The sequence below is a fragment of the Patagioenas fasciata genome, chromosome 26, assembly GCF_037038585.1.
Source record: "Patagioenas fasciata isolate bPatFas1 chromosome 26, bPatFas1.hap1, whole genome shotgun sequence".
In the NCBI taxonomy this organism is placed as follows: Eukaryota; Metazoa; Chordata; class Aves; order Columbiformes; family Columbidae; genus Patagioenas; species Patagioenas fasciata.
Genome location: NC_092545.1, coordinates 4,381,419 through 4,403,200, shown reverse-complemented (window position 1 = coordinate 4,403,200; position 21,782 = coordinate 4,381,419). Strand labels below are relative to the sequence as shown.

General features: G+C 41.8%; 1 protein-coding gene across 4 annotated transcripts in view; it reads right to left on the bottom strand.

The window, feature by feature from the left end:
* Positions 1–21,782, bottom strand: part of LRRTM4 (leucine rich repeat transmembrane neuronal 4) — a 298,739-nt gene that overhangs the window by 184,798 nt on the left and 92,159 nt on the right. For 2 of the 4 annotated variants that reach the window (XM_071799352.1, XM_071799353.1), the window contains exon 1: positions 11,726–11,899. The exons of the other annotated variants lie outside the window; for them this stretch is intronic. The gene's annotated coding sequence lies outside the window, so the exon portion shown is untranslated. Of the gene's footprint in view, positions 1–11,725; positions 11,900–21,782 lie in introns of those variants that run through there. 4 annotated transcript variants of the gene reach the window in all.

The following is a 21,782-nucleotide window of genomic DNA, read 5'->3' as shown; positions in this document are numbered from 1 at the left end:
TTACTCGTGAAAAATTCCTATTAATCTTCAGCTAAAATTTCCCAGGGGTGGATTAGAAGGGGGTGGTCAGTAGGTCAGAGAGGTTCTCCTGCCCCTCTGCTCCGCCCTGGGGAGACCACACCTGGAATATTGTGTCCAGTTGTGGCCCCTCAGCTCCAGAAGGACAGGGAACTGCTGCAGAGAGTCCAGCGCAGGGCAACCAAGATGCTGAAGGGAGTGGAGCATCTCCCGTGTGAGGAAAGGCTGAGGGAGCTGGGGCTCTGGAGCTGGAGAAGAGGAGACTGAGGGGGGACCCCATTCATGTTCACTGATATCTAAAGGGGCAGTGTCAGGAGGATGGAGCCAGGCTCTTCTCGGTGACAACCAGTGACAGGACAAGGGGTAAATGGGTAACGACTCTTCTCTTCTTTTATGTAGGCTAAAAACATAGTTACTTGAAAATTTTCTTTCAGGGAACTTTCCTGTCCTTTATATCTAAAAAATAAACAAACAAGAAACACACACACGTCCCATAGCCCCCCCAAACTCCAGCATATTAATGTCACATTTTCTATTTCCCATTAATGCCATCGGCTCCCCTGAGGAGTTCTCCTTCACATGGAGTTTCATCATAGAAGACGTTTCCAAAGTGACCTTTTCGCACAGCTGTATTGCAGCAGGAAGGTACTAGATGAAGATAGTTGGAAGTAACCGTCAGATATGATTTTCATTTACAGTCATGTCAAAATGTATTTTCATCCTAATGAGGACAAAATGTTGAAACTTGAAAAGCATGCTGAACACAAAATTGAAGTATTTCAACTCACGTAAAAAAATCGTCTGGAAACATTTCAGTTTCTTTATACTGATAAATCCTATTATATTAAAATATGGTACAATGTATCATTTTTGAAATAGAAGGTTTTGAATTTCCATAATGTTTTCATCAAAAATAAAGCACTAACACATTCTGAGGTATTTCTGTATCAAAAATTTCTGTCCTGTAAGAAACCTGAAATATTGACCAGAATAAGAGCAGATAGCACATTTTTAACTCTTTTCTTCTAATGAACAAGTCATCGTCCAATTAAGCCACTGTTGTCATTCCCCCTCACAGCCCAAGTACAATGTTCTTCCACAGGTTTGCCCTGCTCAGTGTGGTATTTTATGTTACACTGTGACCTCAATCACACCCCTTATCAGACTCTTTTTAAATTCTTTTCACAGGGAAGTTTTTCACAGGATGACCATGAGCCAGCACTGGGCCCTTGTGGCCAGGAAGGCCAATGGTACCTGGGGTGGGTTAGAAGGGGGCGGTCAGTAGGTCAGAGAGGTTCTCCTGCCCCTCTGCTCTGCCCTGGGGAGACCACACCTGGAATATTGTGTCCAGCTGTGGCCCCTCAGTTCCAGAAGGACAGGGAACTGCTGCAGAGAGTCCAGCGCAGGGCAACCAAGATGCTGAAGGGAGTGGAGCATCTCCCGTGTGAGGAAAGGCTGAGGGAGCTGGGGCTCTGGAGCTGGAGAAGAGGAGACTGAGGGGGGACCTCATTCATGTTTACAGAGATCTAAAGGGGCAGTGTCAGGAGGATGGAGCCAGGCTCTTCTCGGTGACAACCAGTGACAGGACAAGGGGCAATGGGTGCAAACTGGAACACAGGAGGTTCCACTTAAATTTGAGAAGCAACTTGTTCCTGGTGAGGGTGGCAGAGCCTGGCCCAGGCTGCCCAGGGAGGTTGTGGAGTCTCCTTCTCTGCAGACATTCAAACCCGCCTGGACACCTTCCTGTGGAACCTCAGCTGGGTGTTCCTGCTCCATGGGGGGACTGCACTGGATGAGCTTTCCAGCTCCCTTCCAACCCCTCACATTCTGGGATTTTAAAGACCTTTCCTGCTTAATCTGTCCTTCATTTCACTCCTTTGTGGTGAACGGAAGAGCTCCTGTCCACATTTTTGGGTGCTGAATATAAAGCCCAGACGACATTTGTGTAAACACCTTGGTCCAAGAGCTTTCACCCTGTAGCTACACTATGAGCATCACTGGCAAATCTCCCTGGTCTACACTCATCCCTTCAAACCCCTACACTCACTTCCAGTAGAAATTCTATTTCCATCATTCATCTCGTTCCATTAAGATTATCAACTCTGGCATATTTAAACTTTCATCCTTTCTCCAGACTAGGGGGTAGGAAGGGAAAAGGCCTTTAAATAAATCCAAGGTCTGCATTTAATACTCTCTTTAATGCTAGTCTATCAACGTCGGAGGCCTTTTAATTCCTTTTAAACTGTCAGTTAACAACTATAATCCTTGTAAATAAACAAACCCTTGTGTGAACAGGCTCTTTTGATACTTAACAATAAGGCTAAACAAGCAATGAGAAACATCTGAAGTGTGATGTATTAATCAGAGCATCTTTTCTGTGCTGCTTCTGAGCTGGCAGCTAACAGCAGCTCCAATGCACCTCCCAAACGGCCTTTATCCTTGAATGCTTTATTAAAATACAGTATTTTATTTAAACTTGGGGGAATCAAGCTTTATTGTGCATATCTGCAGCCTCTATCTACCCCTCTTCACAAAGGAATGTGTTCACAACTTTCCGTTGAGTTTTGGAGAGCTCCCCTGATGCTCCCTGCTTTTTACCCAGATTAAAAGCACTAGAATCAATCTGCAAGGTTTAACTATTCCTTCCCAGCACATCATCACCACCTGAGCCTTCACTGCTTAAACACTGCAATTCTGGTACTCTGATCTCATGGACTTAGTTACGAGCTTACTATACTTTACAAGTCATAGTGTAGTGCCTGCTGTACATTATATTTTGGTTATATGAACTTGCAGCAGCAGCTGTTTATGCTTGACATGCACATAGAACCAAAAGAAAATAAACTATTCAACTCTGCATAGAAATCTTCATAGCGATCCCTACCCAAAACTCCTCCCCTCCTAATCACTCTGAATCAAATTCACAGTTTTATTAACAAAAAACAGTTCTAGAATTCAATTCAGTACACCTGACTCCTTTCTCACAAACCTTTTTTTCTTTTTGGCCAGTGTTATACCTTATGAGGAATACAGTGAAATCTCATTAATTGACTCTTAATAGATGAGACAGTAGCATTAAATTTGTCTGTACGGTCAAGTAAGTCCAATACTGAAAGTCCCAACACAAAACCACAGACATTAATGGTCTAAAAATCTTCTGAAGAAACGTATCCACAGTTCGTACTGAGACTAAACAACTCCACACGCCACCCTTCAGGTTTAAGGCTGGCTGTCAAGGTTTAAGGCAAGGTGGACACTTCCTGTTATTCCCTCACTTCCCACCACCCCTTTCCTTTAGATGTGAAAGATGATAAGGAAGATAAGAGAAAATAAGAGAGACTTCAACTTCAAGTTGGAGAGTTTTAAAGGGTTTTACTAATGCTACTAATAAATAGAGAATATATACAAAAGACACAAAACCAATCTTGAATGCTCAATGTGGAGCTGGCGTCACTCTACAGCAGAGCTGGGTGTGCGGAGCTGGCGGCTCCAGCAGCTGCAGCTCAGGTCCTCGGAAGTTATGGGCAGGACTGCACAGCAACCAGAACCTGGGTGCAGGATGCAGGGAAATAGAGATCTCAGCAGACACACAGGGTCCTCTCTTCGACCATGGCCGGCATCTAGAGAGCGTGACCCTCATGATCACCCTCAAATAGGGGGTATGATGATTATGGGATGGAATACTTCCGTTGGTCAGATCTAGTCATCTGTTCCATCCACCCCTCCTCAAACACGGCCCTCTCACAACAGAACGTGGGAAAACTTATCAGTCTTCCTTGGCTACCATAGTTATAAACCTAAACAAGAGCTTCTTCGGCATTCCGTTGGTTTTATCAGCACCGAGTACAGCATCCTAAGAAAAATAAGCAGGCTAAAACTCAGAAAATTACGGCCACCTAGAAATTAGCTGAAAGAAAAACCACTAAAAGAGAACCGGTCTTGTTTTTAACAAAACCAGGACACTGACCTAACGCTTGTAACACATGCAGTGTTTTGATGTTATTCAAGTGCTAAATTTGGTGGATTTGTCTAAGAAGACACAGATGAGACTAAATCGCTATTAAACTTTTGAGATAAAAGGTAATACATTCTCATAAAACAGAAGCGAACTGTGAAACATACTGTCACAAGGCTCTTCTGAGAACAAGAATTTAAGGTCAGAAAAGAAACTGATACAATTAGCAATGACAATAATTTGGGGGAAAATATTGGACAATCGTGTAAAAACGGCACTTACGGGCAATTTTTCATTAGATTAATAACTCAGCTGAGACTGGACCTTCAGAGCAAATCTTCCTCAAAGGGATGTAAAATCTAAGTCAAATATACATTAGTGCTTGGCTTGAGGAGTTCTGATGGGAACGCGCAGTTGTCTTTTTACAACAGTCAAAACACTGGGCTATTGAAGGAACAGGCACCTTTCTAAAAACAAGCGGAAATCCGGTCCTACCTGAAATTTAGACTTGACCAGAGACTGTGGGCTCTCCCCTGTTGTTATTAAATCAGACTGTAACCTGAAGTAGCAGTAATACCTCATTCTGGGCTTTCACACAAACCAATACAAATATCGTGACATACAGATTCTATGACGCTCAGAGGTACCCCTACCTTTATAGGCACATAAAGAGCTAACAAATAGTGTGCCAGTAAAACTGCAGTCAAAAATTACACTGCAGTTCTTAGGTTTTGTACAATCACTAAAACCAGTGAGCTTACACGGTAAACTGCTTCTCTTCAAATACGTTTAACACTTCCTGTCCCACACTCATTAAAATTTAACAGCACCTTCACTGGAGTTCATAGGTTGTGGTTCAGGTTAATACAGTGGTGTTAATACACTTAAGGTTGAATGCTAAAATCATAACTGGTCCAGATTATCTTGTTTTACCTCCAATTTTGGTCTTGCAGGCTGTTAAAGTACTACGGCAACATACACACCTTACTATGCTGGGAACCTTCTGCAATACACAGGAGGTGCAAACGTAAACTCAGCCCTCCAATCCAGCTGCTCGGCTTTTTAATGATTCTGAACCACAAAACATGCTAACATAACATCTCATTCTGCTCATCCTGCCTGTGCTTGAGTCATAGATGCTCAGACTCCTGATTTCTTTGGCCTTTCATTAAGATGAAGTCCGGATGGTTGTGAGAGCTAAAGGAAAAGGATTACATGGGTTTATACAGTGCTGCCAGAGAAAGAAAATCCCTGTCTCGCTGCCAGATGCATTAAACTACTGATCTCACAATTGCATAAAATTATCACTGGCATTAAATCTATGCTAATTCAACCCAGAGCAAGGAAAGATGATTTAACCCAGTACCCTTTTCCAATGTCATTCAAAAGCCTTAATTAGAAAACTGTTCCTGTTCTCCCCTCGTATCCTATTATTATAGGTATTATTCAAAATGTATTATTCATATTCATTAAGCAGAATGAGAATAATGAGGGGACACTTCCTATATAGATGAGGAACGCTGTTTAGACATACCTGGTCAGTTTTCTTTTCTTACAGCAACATTAAACTCATGTTACACAGGTTCTTGCTCAGCATTATTACTGGAGACAGCACAAAAGCATGTTCTAAAATAACTGGTATATATATAATTTCAACCAACCGAAGAGCAAAATCATTTTCTTCCTTCCTTTGTTCCTCCCTCCTAAACTCTCAGGAAATAACTTCCACCAAAGAAAACATCTTCCTCCCAGTGTACACCAGTTGGCTGTGGAACATACCATAACATCAGCAGCCTGAGACAAAGAACCTCACGGAAACACACAAATACATCTTGGATCTGAATGAACCTGGATCTTAAATCTCATAGCACTACCAAAGACTTCCAAGGCATTTTTCACATGCAGGTCTCAAAAGCTTTTTACAGGAAGATAATCTGTATCGCTTACCTAATTGCATAAAGAAACAACAGAGGCTCGGAAGGATGAAGTAATTTGCCCCCAAGATGTCCAGAACAGCGACAGAACACCAGGCTATGCTCCATGTCCTATTCTTTCCAGCTGCTATCAACAGACACAGTACAGAAGGGAGCAACAAACAAAACCATATTTTTTAGACAACAGGATATGAACTCAAAGACTTTAGAGCACAGAGTAGTGTTGAATTAATGGTGATTAGACAAACTTTTCCACCAGGGAGATTTTTCTACAGCAATTGTTTCTACAGTGGCCTATTTTAGGCCTTGACATTTCTCTTTAATGCACTTGGCACACATTCCTGTTAAGACAGACTATCTGGCCAGACAGATCACTGGTCTGATCTAACACGGCAATTCTGCCTTCTGAAGGGAAAAAAATAAAAGGTAGCGCAATAACACACTCCAGGGAAAAATCTAGAAAAACCTAAAAATTAAAATGAAAACATAAAAATCGCAATAAATTAATTTTCCCCTCCTGTGTTGCAATATGATTTTATGCGCAACATTAAAACTACAACATGAGTTATCCTTTCAAGCCTGACTTGAAAGTGACTGTGACTAGAGGCAGGGAACTGCAACACACCAATCCCAGTGGGTGAACCCAGTTTATATCCATCCTAATTACCTTCATAATACACTCATTTGAACTACCACAGGTATTATTTAGATGTACGCTATACATTCCATCCGAAATAAATGGAAATAAAAATATAATGCATAGCTGAAAAATATACTCTGTACAAAGTACTGTATCTCACTGACAAGTACTTAAAAAAAAAAAGGCGAAAAGTAATAAAAATTACTGCTAGAAAAATCGAAGTGTTCCATTCCTAGATTTTATGGGGGCAATAAAAAATGAAAAAGCAGCTCTAGTTAAGCTAGACTGATGAAGTGATATACTGCCAGAAAGGCGTTCAAGGTTGTGTTGAAACAGATTTAAAATTGATATATATCAAATACAATAATTCTGGTGCATATTAAATAGAGCCTAGATAGAATGCTAGTGCAGACTTTCACCAGATGACTGTAAATGAAATCAAAAAGTCTGAGCTGGACAAAATTTGCCATGCAAAAGAGATTGGATGAAGCCGTTAACAGCAGTTTTAACCCATTAAATATGGTGCGTTCGAGCAATGCTGAAACATTTGTTTTCTTAAGCAAGATGAGATAATGTAACTTCACTGGGAAGAATAAACTGATCTTTCCAACACTACCCAATATTCATCTTCCTCCTACTGGAATTAGATAAACTAAAGAACAGACTTCAAAAAAATTCCCCATGTGGTTGGCTGAAAGAATGATGAAAAAGGGTTGAATTTCAGAGTGTTCCGACACAAACATTCATCCTCAACAAACGACCAGCACACACTACTCCAGTGACAAAAAAAAAACAGATTTGGAGAAAACAAATAGTATTTGGAAGCAAACAGGCTTCTGCACGATGATTTAGCCAGTTACTCTGATCAGGACTATGAAGAGATGTCATCACTTGCAGTAAGAGGCCCCCAGAGTAGACCCAACAGCTTTCCCCCTGTATCCCAGCACAGTAAGATGAGACACAAGAGACAACAGCATTCTATGCCTACAAAAATCACTCAATCCATCCATTTTGAGGAAGGCGACTGATTTGTTCACAGCAGAAACCGAAAGCACTCTCAAAGATAAAGCAAGCTACTCTCTGACAGTCTAAGCATGTTTCAGCAATTATCCTGAAGAAACTGTAACTACGCTGTCAGCTTCTTACAGGGCACTTGCATCTGCCGACAAAGACAAAGCAGGAGTCAGCTTTTGAAACGTTCACAACTATAAATGCTCACCAGTCTAAGACATTCTGCAAAAATAAGGTGCTTTGTCAGTTCAAAATGGAAAGCATCCAGGCCTCACATATGCTACGAAAGGCTGAATTATTAGCAACAAAATGTTACCAACTTGCCTGTTTGACTACAGCTCTTCCCCTCCTCCACTTCATAGGCTACAGACTGTTTTCCACTTCAAATAATCCAAAAAAGCAGCTGTGTGTGTACAGTGCCAGTCGCTCCAGCCACTCCGGTATCCAGCTGCCCTTACAGGTACAGAGCGAGTTCTCACCTGTGCACCGAGTCTCACACCCAACACTTGTGCTCTGATTTCTTGTGGGCATCGGGAACAGACCATTCCCTCAACGCAGAAGCCTTTTACTTTTTTGAGGACTTCAGGAAGCTACCTTCAATGCCCATGCCAAGCCAAGCTTCTTTTCCTCCAATAAAATACTGGTTTACAATACAAATATTTACCGTGGATACATAAGAGAGAGGATGAGACTGAGCTGTCACAGGGAGACGCAGTCTACTAGTTCTTCTAATAATACGGTACGCATTTTTGGCGCTGTGATTCACAAGAGAATTATATAGGAGTGCTATAATGGTATTCTTGTCTTTTTCTTCTTTAGTGTTACTGAATCTCTTGTGATTCCATTGCCATGTGATCTAATATATTATTAAAGCCCGAAAAGAGGACACTTCCAGTCCTCATAACTGCAAATAAAAGGATGTGAATCATAAACCTCCAAAGACCACAAAGGAGATAATTTCCATGATTTTGAATGCAGCCTTGCAAATATTTGAGCCATGCAGAGAAATTACCAAACAGCAAATTCAAAATAAATAGAAGACAGTATGGGATTTAAAAAGAGATTCGACAAATTCCTAAAGGACAGATTGACTCACACAATCCCAGAATGTGAGGGCTTGAAGGGTCCTGGAAAGCTCATCCAGTGCAATCCCCCACGGAGCAGGAACACCCAGCTGAGGTTCCACAGGAAGGTGTCCAGGCGGGTTTGAATGTCTGCAGAGAAGGAGACTCCACAACCCCCCTGGGCAGCCTGGGCCAGGCTCTGACACCCTCACCAGCAACAAGTTTCTTCTCTAATTTAAGTGGAACCTTCTGTGTTGCAGTTTGAACCCATTACCCCTTGTCCTATCACCACAGTTGTAGAGGCAAGGTACAGTAATTTCACTACTGTATTTATTTACAGATTTTTATTTTAAATCAGAAACTGCACAGAAAAATCCATTAGCTAGGGAGCAATGAATTGGGACCAGTGTTTCTCTAATATTGCTCTTCTTAACCTGGAGTATTTTTTTAAAGCCAAAGGAGTACAAAGCAAACCTTGCTCAGCTGAGGTGAAGTACTTCAGTGGAAGGTTCATATTATAAGTAAAAAAACTTCTACAAGTCAATACCACGCATACTGATAATTTCATTTTTAATGGGAAAATGTAAGCTAATTTGTCATAGTTGCCAGGCAGTGATGAAGAAAATCAGATCCAGAAAATTTAACCAGAGAAAAATACTTGTGCAAATGCTAGAAGTCATCGGTTGTTCAAGCATTTTGGTATTATCAGCTAGTTGGGTATAACTTTGCTGTCTGATAGAAACTAAATGGACAACTGCAGTGTGCTATGCTCAAAAAACAAGTATCTTAAAAAATATACAGACAAAGCATAAGAGACAAAAATGAACTCACATGCCTCTGGTCATGTAGATTACTCAGTGACAGGGTTAGACATAAATCCTGGATGCCAAACAACAAGTTCACACTGACTCCCTACAATGAAACACCAGCATAGCAATTAGCAGAAAAAAACACATCAGAAAAAAGATCATCAGTACACAAATGTCCCGGTGTAGGTTTCTGGCCTAGATGCTGCTCGTTAAATTTATGACTTTCTCTAAGACCACAGATGAAAGCGGTTTATCTCTAGGTATAAAACAAATATCACAGTAAGGAAGATGCAGATAGAAAATACAAAGGCTTGAAAATAAAACCAGAATAAAGCAGTGTGTGGATAAGAAATCAGTCTTTTAAAGTAAAGCAAAGGGATTAAATCAAACTCTGAAAGACGACAAGTAAATGATAAATGATACAAGACTGTAACTAAACTAAATCTTTGGTGTCTAAATGAAACATAGAGGGCTGAGGAGATTATGCAAATTGAAATGAATCAGCCTGAATCAAGACTTGGAGCTGACCTGAAACATGAGGGAACACGCTGCACTCTGAGGCCACAGCAATCATACAACCTGGGATGGGGCGGTTGAGCGGAGGATACAGGATGGAAATAGTCTGGGGCCTCCAGAGCTGTGAGCAAGGGGTGAAGGGGCGTCCATCTCCATTGCTGCCACGCAGGCTTTTCAGAGCAGGGGCAGATAAAAGAATTTTAAAGCTGTACAAAACATGCGTTAGGGCTTCCTTACTTAAATACAAGCATACTCTTAATTCTTAGCAAGCCAGTCAAGATGTCAAAGCCACACAGAGTCAAAATCTACTAAGACTCTTCAGCTATGGTACTTTTAGAATGGCGTTGCCCTGAAATTCACTTTGTCCTTAGGACCATCTATAAAACAATATACAACTGTCTACTAAGACAGATTGTTCTGCATCAATAGGGCTGATCACTACGTTCGGAAGTCAGATTCCAAATGTCTCAGAAGAGTTCAGATCTCAACTTCTAGTTTATTTCTCTTCTTTCAACCACCTGGTTCACACATTATGACAACTGATAACACGGAAGTTAAACAATGAGTTAAATGATCCAAAATGACGCCGTATTTATTTTATTCGCTATTAGTAGCAATTACAAATCATAATACAAGAGTCTTTTGACCTTTATAATAACTGACGCAGTCTTTTGCAAGCTGAGCAAACCAGCCCCCCCAAATCACAGGGAAGGGAAGGACGAAAGTCAAGTGCTGTAATTAGCTGCATAATTATTTTCCAAAATAAAATGTGCAGCCTTCACCTCTTTGGCACTGAATGGCGTCACTGGGGCTGCTATCATTAAGCTGCCATCACTGCACTATCATTACGGGGCTGATAAGGAAACACAAACACTTCGAGATCCACTAGAGGATTCATTTATTTCCCAACTTCCCTCAACCAATGCGTTTATGCGCTTATTTTTGTGGATGATGGGATTCTGAGGACAGGAAGGAAGGTCACTGACACTGGAACCAGCAGGGAGAAGAAATGTTTTTCTCAACAGGAATCTAGTCTGGTGCTCTAATAATCATCATACATTAAATCCCATCTTTTTTTCAGCCAATGACAAAACTCTCATCAACTCCAACAGGGTCAAGATTTTACTCCAGGCCTGCAGTCACTTAAGACACCACAAGAATAAAGTCAATACAAGAACTAGAGCAGAAAGGAAGGGGAAGAAGGGAATCCAAGCGTTGAAGAAACATTGCTTAAGTGACAATCTTTCCTGAATCTACAGGAAACAACTGCACATCAAGAGGGCCTGAGTTACCCAAAACATCTGAAAAAATAGGCCGGATAATACTGTTTGCATAATGAAACAAAAATAACCGAATTTGTTTAATTATCGTTGTCCCAGCAGTACGTCATTACACAGTGCCTATCCGTTTCTTTGGATATTTCTCATCTTGAATGGCACCAAGCATAAAGTTGTAGGTATTGCTTTGCCTTTTGTTCCAGAAAACAAGTTCTATTAAATAGCTGAGCTTTCCTTGGCAGCCCTCAGGACTAAGGATCGCTTTAAAATGAGAATACGCTTCCTCGTAACCACCCAACTGTAAAGTCTTCAACATAAAAAGTGTGGAAGTTACAGCAAAAGTCATAAAACACTAGTAACACTGAGCAGTGTTTTCATAGTTACACAAACAGAAACATTTAAAAGGATAAGTCCAAGGTAGACAATAAATAGCAACAGGTCAGAGAAGAGCTGGCATGAAAAAGAGCCATTTTCACTACCTTTCACAGCATTGATATTTACCGTTTTTGGACAAGCCCATGCTAAAGCTGCCTCTCCTCCTCATTAAATGACGAACACTCATCAGGTTTCCCCAGGCTGAGCTCTGGTCGAGGTGCCAAGGGCGGGATAACAGCGGCCGGCAGCTCCAGCCTCTCCCGAGCGGCCATCTTGCCCGCGCTTCCCCACACAACCCGCGTGTGGACTCGCTCACCACCCAAACCCGAAGCCCCACACTCGGCCCCCTCCTTTCCGCCCACGGCCGGGCTCCCCTCCCTCTTTACGGCCGCCTTTTTCCCGTCGCTTCGCCGCCTTCTCTGACCGACCCGGCGCGGCGGCCCCTGGCGGCCGTTGGAGACGTTACAGCCGTTGGAGCCGTTACAGCCGTTGGAGCCGTTACAGCCGTTGGGCCGCACGCGTCTCCCCGCCATTTGAATCCAAAGCGCGGCCTCCCGCCCTGCAATTAAAACAATCCCCTCACAGCCAAACCACAGCAGCTGCGCCGCTCTCATCACTTAAAGTCACACACTCAGCCCCAGAAAGAAAAGGTTTCACCCCACACTTGGAGCTTTCGCCTCAGACTTCGAGTTTTCGCCTCAATGCGCTTACCAGAGTAATCATGTTAATACATTTAAGCTACTGAAAATGATTCAAATGCAGACTGATCCGTTTGCAAGATCTCATGTGAGACATCTTGCTAACCAAATCTGAGCAGCTTGTGATCTATGTAAACTCCTGGAATCAACTTAAATGTAGTGACTTATTAGCAGGAAATGAATGCTCTTAAGCGGATGGGGATGAAGTATTGCTGTCATTAGCGAAAAACAAATTATTGTATGTGTCTTTCTCTCGCTCTCCCTGGAGAGCCAGTCATGTCTACAGGGCACAAGTGTAACATCAGCATTTACATTAATATACTTAACCAGGGCTGGAAAATAAATATCTTTTATTTATACCCTCACCCCGAGGGAGGGAACTTGCTTTACTTGACAATGTGATCAGACAAGTACGGTCTTCCAGCCTTAGAAAGAGAGACTCGAGAGGTCCTTTTGCACCAAACACATTTGAAGGAGCAAATTTTCAAGTTCTGGAATAAAAATATGGTATTCTTGGTGAAGACCTATAGGCCATGTTATATAGGACAACTGCATTTTTGAACTGCTTTGGGAGGAGGATTGTGAGCACCATATGGAAAAGGTTTGGGAAACACGACTGAGGAGATGAGACTCTGGAAGAGGAATAACCCAGATGTGGGTTTAATTTGTCTTTAAACACATCATCTTTATAACTCTGGCTATGAAACAGGTGTTTTGAACAGGCTCCAGGCAGCTTTCTCAAGCACTGCAAGTGAAAAACATCTTCCTCGATCAGAAATATGGAATAAATCGCAATATTGGCTGAAGTAACCTGTATTTAGCACTACCCTTCTGTATTTAGCATTACAGCAGCAGATACGCTGCCTGGGTTGGGTTTGTGCAGTGTTATTAGGAGACCTGGTGAAGGCAAACACTAAAGTCTGACAGCACCGGGATGATATTAGACAAAAAGCAAAAATCTGACAAATATTTTGGAGAGGATGAGGATGACATCCTGTTATTACAGAAGGATCCAGAGGGGTTTTCTCCAGATGTCAGGTGGGCTGTTGAAATGATGAGGATGTGAGATTGTCTACACCACACCATGCTAAAATCAGCTCAAAGGATGAACCAGGACTAATCAGCTCTAGTGAACTATTAACGGTCGTACGCTCTCTGGCAGTCAAGCTCGCGGCCTCGCACACACAGCCCCGCAGTGAAGACATAAAAGCTCATCCATCAATATCTCAGGCACCTCTGGAGCCTTGAATAAAGGTCTTATTATTAAAATTCCAGTGCTTGATCTTGACTGAAAGGCCAGGCAGACAATTACAGTATTTACTATTGCAGCCTTCTGTCAAAGTGAAACAAAGGTGATAACCACAAGGTGTTTGTGCTAAGTCAGATTCCAGTCCTCCTCTTGTATTAACTTTTACCTTACATTCACAAAAATAATTCCTTCTCCTGATCCGCTCATTTACTATGCAAATGGTCGCGCTCTGTGCTCATTTTAGCTTGTCCTTCATTAGCTTCTTCCCTCTTTTCCTTTACCTATTTAAATCAAAAATCTGGAGAACAGATCTTATGCATCAGCAATACATCAACACAACGTCATCCTGTTCTCCAAACCCGCTCTGAAACAGGCGATATTTCTCCTTTTCGGTGAATTCGCCTTCAAAAGTACATCATCTAAAAAGAAGGCAGAGTTGTTTGTAGCATTTTTAAAGCGTATATGCAACAATCCTGCTCACCTCAGTGAAATAAAAATGCATAATTGCCAGCTTCAGAGCCATAATTTGCATTAATATTGTCAAATAAAGCGGTAACGGCGGCCTCAGCAGTTGTGGGCAGGGAGAAATATGGCAGAGCAGCGCTGACCAGCCCCGACCAGAACATCACTGATTAGATTTGGGCGCTGGTGAGGAATCGACTTTATCTACGAACTCCAGTTCCTGGGTAATGTCATTAATTTATTCATTACGTTGTTATCAAATTATTGAAAAGAAATCTCGGTCCTGAGTGTTAGATAACAGCAGCTCTGCTTCCCATCTCAACGGTACATTCGCTTTAACAGGACTTTTAACTAGCAATATTGTGCAGTGATTTTTATTATTACCATTATTCAATTCAGGCAAGGGGTTTTTCCCCCCCCCTTCATCTTCTTTGCACTCTTGTTTACACTTTTTAATGAGGTTTTAATCTTCCCTGACATGTTTATACAGGTTATTTGTATTATAAATGTAAAGGGCTTTAAGAATAACTAAGGAAATCAGTGGGGTTTTTTCAACATGGGTCCAAATATAATTCCCCTTTTCAAATATTCCTCAGCTTAGGGGAGAGGAAGCACACGGGGGTTTGGAGAATATATGCAAGAAGTTCAAAGTTTTTAAGATTAATTTAAGTAAAACTCAAATTCGAATGGAAGAACTGTGAATTCGACAAATCCCTGTATGAACAATTGATTGCAAAATTAACTCATGCCTTAAGAGATTCACAGATAAACTTTTAAAAAGCATTTTTAAATGAAAATGCATTACGATGGCATCGGCCGGAGCAAATCAGCATTCCCTTAAAATGAAGAAATGTGTGGTTTGTGTTCTTTTCCATTATGTTCTTACAGTGTTTGCACATCTTGGAATAAAAGGGATCAGCATGTTGTGTGTATGTCGGACAGCCAGCCTGAAAATCCAGCTGCAAGAGCAACAAGTGTGAGTGGATGGATTTTATGTGAAATACTAGCTGGGGACCACCAGCTTTCAAAAATCAAGCTCTCTGGCTGAAGTTTCTCATACAGGGCAGAATTTTCGCCTCCAGGTAAAGCCATCAGAACACTGAAAATGAGACATACTTAAGCTGAGGTTCACAGGATCCCAGAATGTGAGGGATTGGAAGGGACCTGGAAAGCTCATCCAGTGCAATCCCCCCATGGAGCAGGAACACCCAGCTGAGGTTCCACAGGAAGGGGTCCAGGCGGGTTTGAATGTCTGCAGAGAAGGAGACTCCACAACCTCCCTGGGCAGCCTGGGCCAGGCTCTGACACCCTCACCAGGAACAAGTTGCTTCTCAAATTTAAGTGGAACCTCCTGTGTTCCGGTTTGAACCCATTACCCCTTGTCCTATCACTGGTTGTCACCGAGAAGAGCCTGGCTCCATCCTCCTGACACTGCCCCTTTAGATCTCTGTAAACATGAATGAGGTCACCCCTCAGTCTCCTCTTCTCCAGCTCCAGAGCCCCAGCTCCCTCAGCCTTTCCTCACACGGGAGATGCTCCACTCCCTTCAGCATCTTGGTTGCCCTGCACTGGACTCTCTGCAGCAGTTCCCTGTCCTTCTGGAACTGAGGGGCCACAACTGGACACAATATTCCAGGTGTGGTCTCCCCAGGGCAGAGCAGAGGGGCAGGAGAACCTCTCTGACCTACTGACCACCCCCTTCTAACCCACCCCAGGTACCATTGGCTTCCTGGCCACAAGGGCCCAGTGCTGGCTCATGGTCACCCTGCTGTCCCCAGGACCCCCACGTCCCTTTCCCCTATGCTTGGTTAACATTACTGGGGATTGTTTGCTGGAATGATTAATTAATGATTAATTTCCCATTAATACAGTCAGACTTAATTTACTTTATTTTTTCCCCAGGACTTGCAATCATTTTTCCCCATCCTCATGCTAGTTAGCTATTATTTTGTAAATTAATGACTTCATTTACTTTCAGATTTAATTGTTCCTTATTGGAAATGTCAGCTTTCACAGCTCATTAATAAAGGCACTGGTGGAAAAGAAGGAAAGAAGTGGGGATGGGGAGAAGTAAACTTATCTTGTGAGTCATGAAGAGCTTTAGTTAATGTCATGTCCACATATTTGCTTTAAGTCCCTCTTGAACCGTGGTCTTCGGGTTAACATTACTGGGGATTGTTTGCTGGAATGATTAATTAATGATTAATTGCTTTAACAGTTTTGTCTTTAGAGCGTTTCAGAAGTCTTGCAGAGCCAAAGCGCTGGGTTATTTTTTAAAGCAGTTGAACACTTCCGAGAATGCCAAATTCAGACATGATGTCCTATCTATCCACTAATTGCAATGCATTAAAAGTTTACGTTTGATCAAACTTCTTTTACTCTCAACCACCAGTTAATAAAGTAGATTAGTGGCAGAGCAAAAAAACACAATAATAATGCATGAAATCTTTATAAAATATTGAAGACTAGAGGTTAAAACCGATACATAAATGCAGGAACAAAACACTGCGGTAACGTATCACTAAAGGGAACGTATCCTGCAATCCATCCTGTGTTTTGGGTGCTTTCTCTGTAAAATGCTTTCTAAGCGCATTGAGATCAATTAGCATTTCTGCAACACCTTCCATGAAATGACTTTGTGTTATTAGTCTGTACATGTTTAAATTAAAGGTTCCCCACAGCTTTTTGGGAAAGAAAAAAAATCTTGATATAAGTAAATAGTGCATAGAGAATCGCATAAGAAAGGATTTTATAGTTGAGGACACGGCTCAGCTGGACCACAAGTTTTGATCTCTGTAATGGGACCTGACTTCCAGACACACAAAGCACTTACTGCTTCAATTTAATTCAAATACAAAAGAAACCCCAAGAAACAGAGCAGACCGAGGAGGTTATTACCTCAGCTTCCCAAGTATACAGGAGGGGACTAGTTTGACATAATAGGGGTATCGACAGGTTTAAATAGTGCTTCAAAACCACATTCAGATTGTAAGAAAACTACAATATAAATGCAAAATATTTCTATAATGAACACTCGACTGTACAAACTATCATCATCTTTTCCCTTCCCAAACAGCAAAGGCAAACACAAAACACATACTTATCGAGGTGAAATTACCCCACATTGGAGAGACTATGAATGGAAAATTCTAACAGGATGCTTTCTTGGATGAAAGCTCCCATGCAAGTGTAAATTATTATCATTAAAATAATGATTCCTTTGCCCAGTTTAAGCTTTGCAGCACACTCTTAAATTGAAAAGCGCTCTCTGCTCAATGAAACTCAGGGGTGTCATGAAAATTTTCCACGGCATTTGGTTTTCAACTAAATTCTGCAGACACGCGATCAGGAGACAAAACCCCATTAAAAACGGTTTGTGAGTAAGCACCCAAAGTAGCTGCATTTCAGTTATAACTCCTGGATAATGTGAAGGTTGGTCATTATTAGTGTTTAAAAAGTAGCTCAGCAGTTCAAACCCAGGTCAGGCAGAAAGTTATGAAGAAGACAGTGCCCAGCACCACATCCACGCCCTTGCCAGGCCCAGCAATGCTGATAAGAGATAAGTATAAATTTGTTTTCAGAGGTTGCCGCTAGCCAGACGTCCTGGTTTTGTTAAAAAACAAGTTTCTCTTGTAGTGAATTTGCCTGTCAGCTCAAGCTTCATATCAGCTGCATTTTCCTGGAGAACCAGATCCATGTTTTGGTGAACACAGCAATGGAATGAGAAGTTATTGATAAGCATGGATGGACATCTTGAGAGGGGCAACGAGAAACAGGTGACCAAGAAACCGACCAACTGTGTATAACATCCCATTCATGTGATACTTCATATCAAAGTGGGAGATCACGAGGATCTCATCCTTTTTTCCCTTTTCCTTACAGTGACATTAGGAGAGGACCTTGTGAGTCGTCCCTGCGAACTGAGGCCCAGTGACAGACTGAATCCAGCTCCGGTTGGCTGCAGAGTCCAGTCCAGGACTTCAGGTGCCGGCTCTGCAGTTGCTGAGACTTCCAAGATTGGTTTGGTATATTTTGTATTATTTTCTCTATTCTTATTAGTAGCATTAGTAAAACAGCTTCTCTGTGTCCTTCTTTCCCTCCCGATCACCTGTGCTGAGTGGGAAGGGGGGAGAGGGAGGGGTAAAAGGGGGAGAGGAGGTGAACAATACATCTGCCAGGGTTTTATTGTCACCCCGCAATCAAACCCTCGACACCAGAGCAGAACAATTAATTAAAAATAAAGAAAAGCTAGAGAATTAGACCCCAGCACCATCAACACATGGTTATAAACCAAAAGCTTCAATGAAAAGAAGCAGCTAAAGGTATTTGAGATGCTGCTTCGATACTGTCCAAGCATCTTTGATACTACACGAGCATCTCCCCCAAACAAAAGGTGCGGTTGATTTAACTCAACCACCACGCCCCTGTATTCTGGAAACTCAGCGAGAGAATAACTCATGGCATCCAAAAAAATGCCAGGCAGAACTAACGTGAAAGCCAAGTAAAGAAATAGGACAGGTAAAAGCCATTCCAGGAAGTCTGAAATGTGTTTTATGATGATTACAGAAAAAAATAAAATGAAATAAATTGATTGCTAGCCTGCAGATGCTCCTGAGCAATTCGGAAATAGGAAGAGCAGGGTTTTTGTGGGTGCTATTTAAACGGCGCTATCTGGTGCTTCCACCCACAATCACGGTTATTTTGCTTTCTAAATGTTGCCCAGATGGTCAGTTTGTGTGGGTGAGGGCGGGGTAAGGGAGGTTTGTCATTATGGGAACGTGTGAAACGCCACTGCAAGAAAACGACTGGAGTAACATCACATTCAGATTCCACGCACGTATATTTATATGCATACAACATCACTGCCTGCAAGGAAAAGCCAGTTATTTTCTTTTCCTAAACCCTTTTCCCTTATCAGCTGTAAAATGTTACAATAATAAAAAAAATAATAATAATCTCAGGGGTGAAGTCCGAGAAGGTGAGAAAAATAATTGTTAGGCAGAGCTGATTAAACAGCAATATTTTCACAGGGACCAAAATGATGGCTCAGAAATCATCCAGGAGCCGTTCGCCTCACTATTCCTAACTTGTCACCAATGGCTAATTTGCTCAGAAATACATTGGAAAGAAGTCGATGCTGCATCTTCCCCCCAGCCGTACTAATTGTTTATTAGCATACAAAAGAACCGATGACCTTTCAAATCACACGCTTATTGTCCCTCGTAGGCAGGAGAAATGAGCCTTGGCACAGCAAACGTGGCTGGGTCCCTTTTTATTTTTAGGAAAGTAACCTTTTAAAGCTATGAACTCTCCATCAATAGCATTTCACAGTCTGTATTGAGAAACCGCGGAGCTGAGCAGAAATGTGTTCTTTTGCTGCTCCATCCAGGATTCAAGATTTAACGAAAAATTGAGGCTATTTTAAGTAATAGTTCCACAAATTGAAGGATTTGGGGGATTTAAACGCATGCTAAAAAAGTCTGGAAGTGTTTCATATCAAGCACCAGGACCATACGTTTCTGTAGCCACCAAAATGCAAACCCAGAGCTTTGGAAGAAGTTTAGTTGGCCATGGCATCGTACATCGTGGGAACCCAGGAATACACCAAGAAGCTTATTCCATCCAAATTATCCTACAAATCCATCGAGTTCACTGCAGATTCCGGCCAAACCTCATTTGTGGGGTGAACCAACGTCATAATTTGCATCCTAGTAGGCAATCTGAGCCCCTCTGCTACCAAACCATTAATTACGCTCCGTCAAACGAAGCTGAACTAATCCAGTTCACCAGTGCAAAAGCAGCAGCGAATTTAAAATGTGAAGAGGTCTCGTTTGCTCAACCTCAGGTGCCTCCTCCCCAGCACCAGCAGAGCTGCGGCAGCAGCAATGGTCCCAGTAGGGCCCATCTGCACGCTCCTCTCCTCCCATCTGCTTTTACTTTGAGCAAACCCTCGCGATAGATGATGTTCCCAAGGCTCTAAGCTCTTCCTTACCGAGTCCTGGATCATCTTAAGGCCGCTCTTAAGGCATTCACCACCATTCTGATGCAGTATCGGCAAATTTTGACAGCTGGATACGTAACACACACTGTTAATAAGTATTAATGCAACGATCTAAAATACCATCAGTCTTGGGACAAAGGAACATTAAATCAGAATTATTTCAATTCATATGCATGGTACTGAAATCCAGAAGAACGAATTTTCATGCTTGGCTTACCAAACATCACTGGAAATGCACCCAAAAGTACAGACCCTGAAAGACCCTTTATCTCCTGCCCTGGCCATAAGCGACAAGATCGAGGTTTACACAGAAACCATTTAAAGTATCTATCAGCTCAGTGAACGTAATGAAAATGATGATGTGACTTTCATTTATTCCATAACAAGAGTATATTGAGGCCTGGTTAGAGGTATCCACAAGAGGGACCATTTCCAAGACCTAGTAAAGACCAGGCAATCTGTTAGATGGGAGAGTCTTAGTCCATTAAGTTACTGAGCCAATTCATGATAATGTTATTTAGTGTAAATTTCCATTTGGATGAATAGTAAAGAGCTTGATCTATAACATTTGTAATTGAATTAGCAACCTCTTTGTTTCCCTATTCTCTTTATGGCCAGGCCATGGATGCATTTTGTGAGCATTCTGAATCAGAGCCGTGAAGCCATTAGTTGGGAAAAGTGCCACATAATGCCCTTTTGGAAGTGAATTTTTATTTCATTTAGCTTCCTTCCTTTCTGGAGAAGTGATGTTTTGCCATTCCCTGCTGTTATCCAGCAGCCTCTAGTTACATTTGCTTTGTCTCACTTCAATTTGATTACATTCCATAGATCTACTTTGCATGGCTGATAGAGTTTGACCCTTACAAGCCCAACGCTTGGGTTCCAGGATTCATTTCCCCCATTATTTTTCTGGACAGGAATAGTAATGTAGATTAGGAAAGAAAAACATAAAAGACTAATTTAACAAGGGATTTAAACACCTGCTTAATTACATCTCTGCTGAGGGCAGCACTGATTCAAGTGCTTAATAGGGTGTTGTTATTTGAAAATATGGAAGAACTGCATGAAAAGTGGTTTGTAAAAGTACCTGAACGTAGAAAAACATTCAGTATTTATTATAATGCTCAGCACTAAAACAGGCTTATATTTGGAATCTATCGAGTGGATCCACGCGTTGGGCTACGACTCACTGAAGAAAATGGATGATTATACAGGATCAAGGATTTTTGTCTGGAGTCACCATTTTCAAACAGCTTGAACAATAAGAAGATTGAATTCTCCAGAAAACCGGGATCCATTTCTATCAAGCATTTGCACGCCCCTCCACCAGGATCAACGTTGCTGCAACACCGTTACTACAATCGGAAATAATTAACAGCATTTTACAAACGGGAAATGGAGCTGCGGGGCTACCAGAAGTACAAGGAACAGAATGGAAATGCTATCACACCTACCAAGTCAACAATTATGGCCCATTGCCCCTGAAAGAAGGGAGTTCTTCACTACTATTATATACTATATTAGTACTTTCTATATACTATATAAATGCTTTAACCTCCACATGGACTACCCAACCCCTCCTGAGCATCACCAGCACATTCATAAATGAGGCTTGGACTCCTAAATTAGTGAGTGCTTGTGAAATATTCCCCTGGACTCCAGCTAAATTTTAATCAGCAATGTCTTACTAAGCCCCCAAAAATAACCCAACGAACCAAATGCATGCTGCTTACATTGATAGGTTATTCTACGCGCGCTAGTAGAGCGGAATGG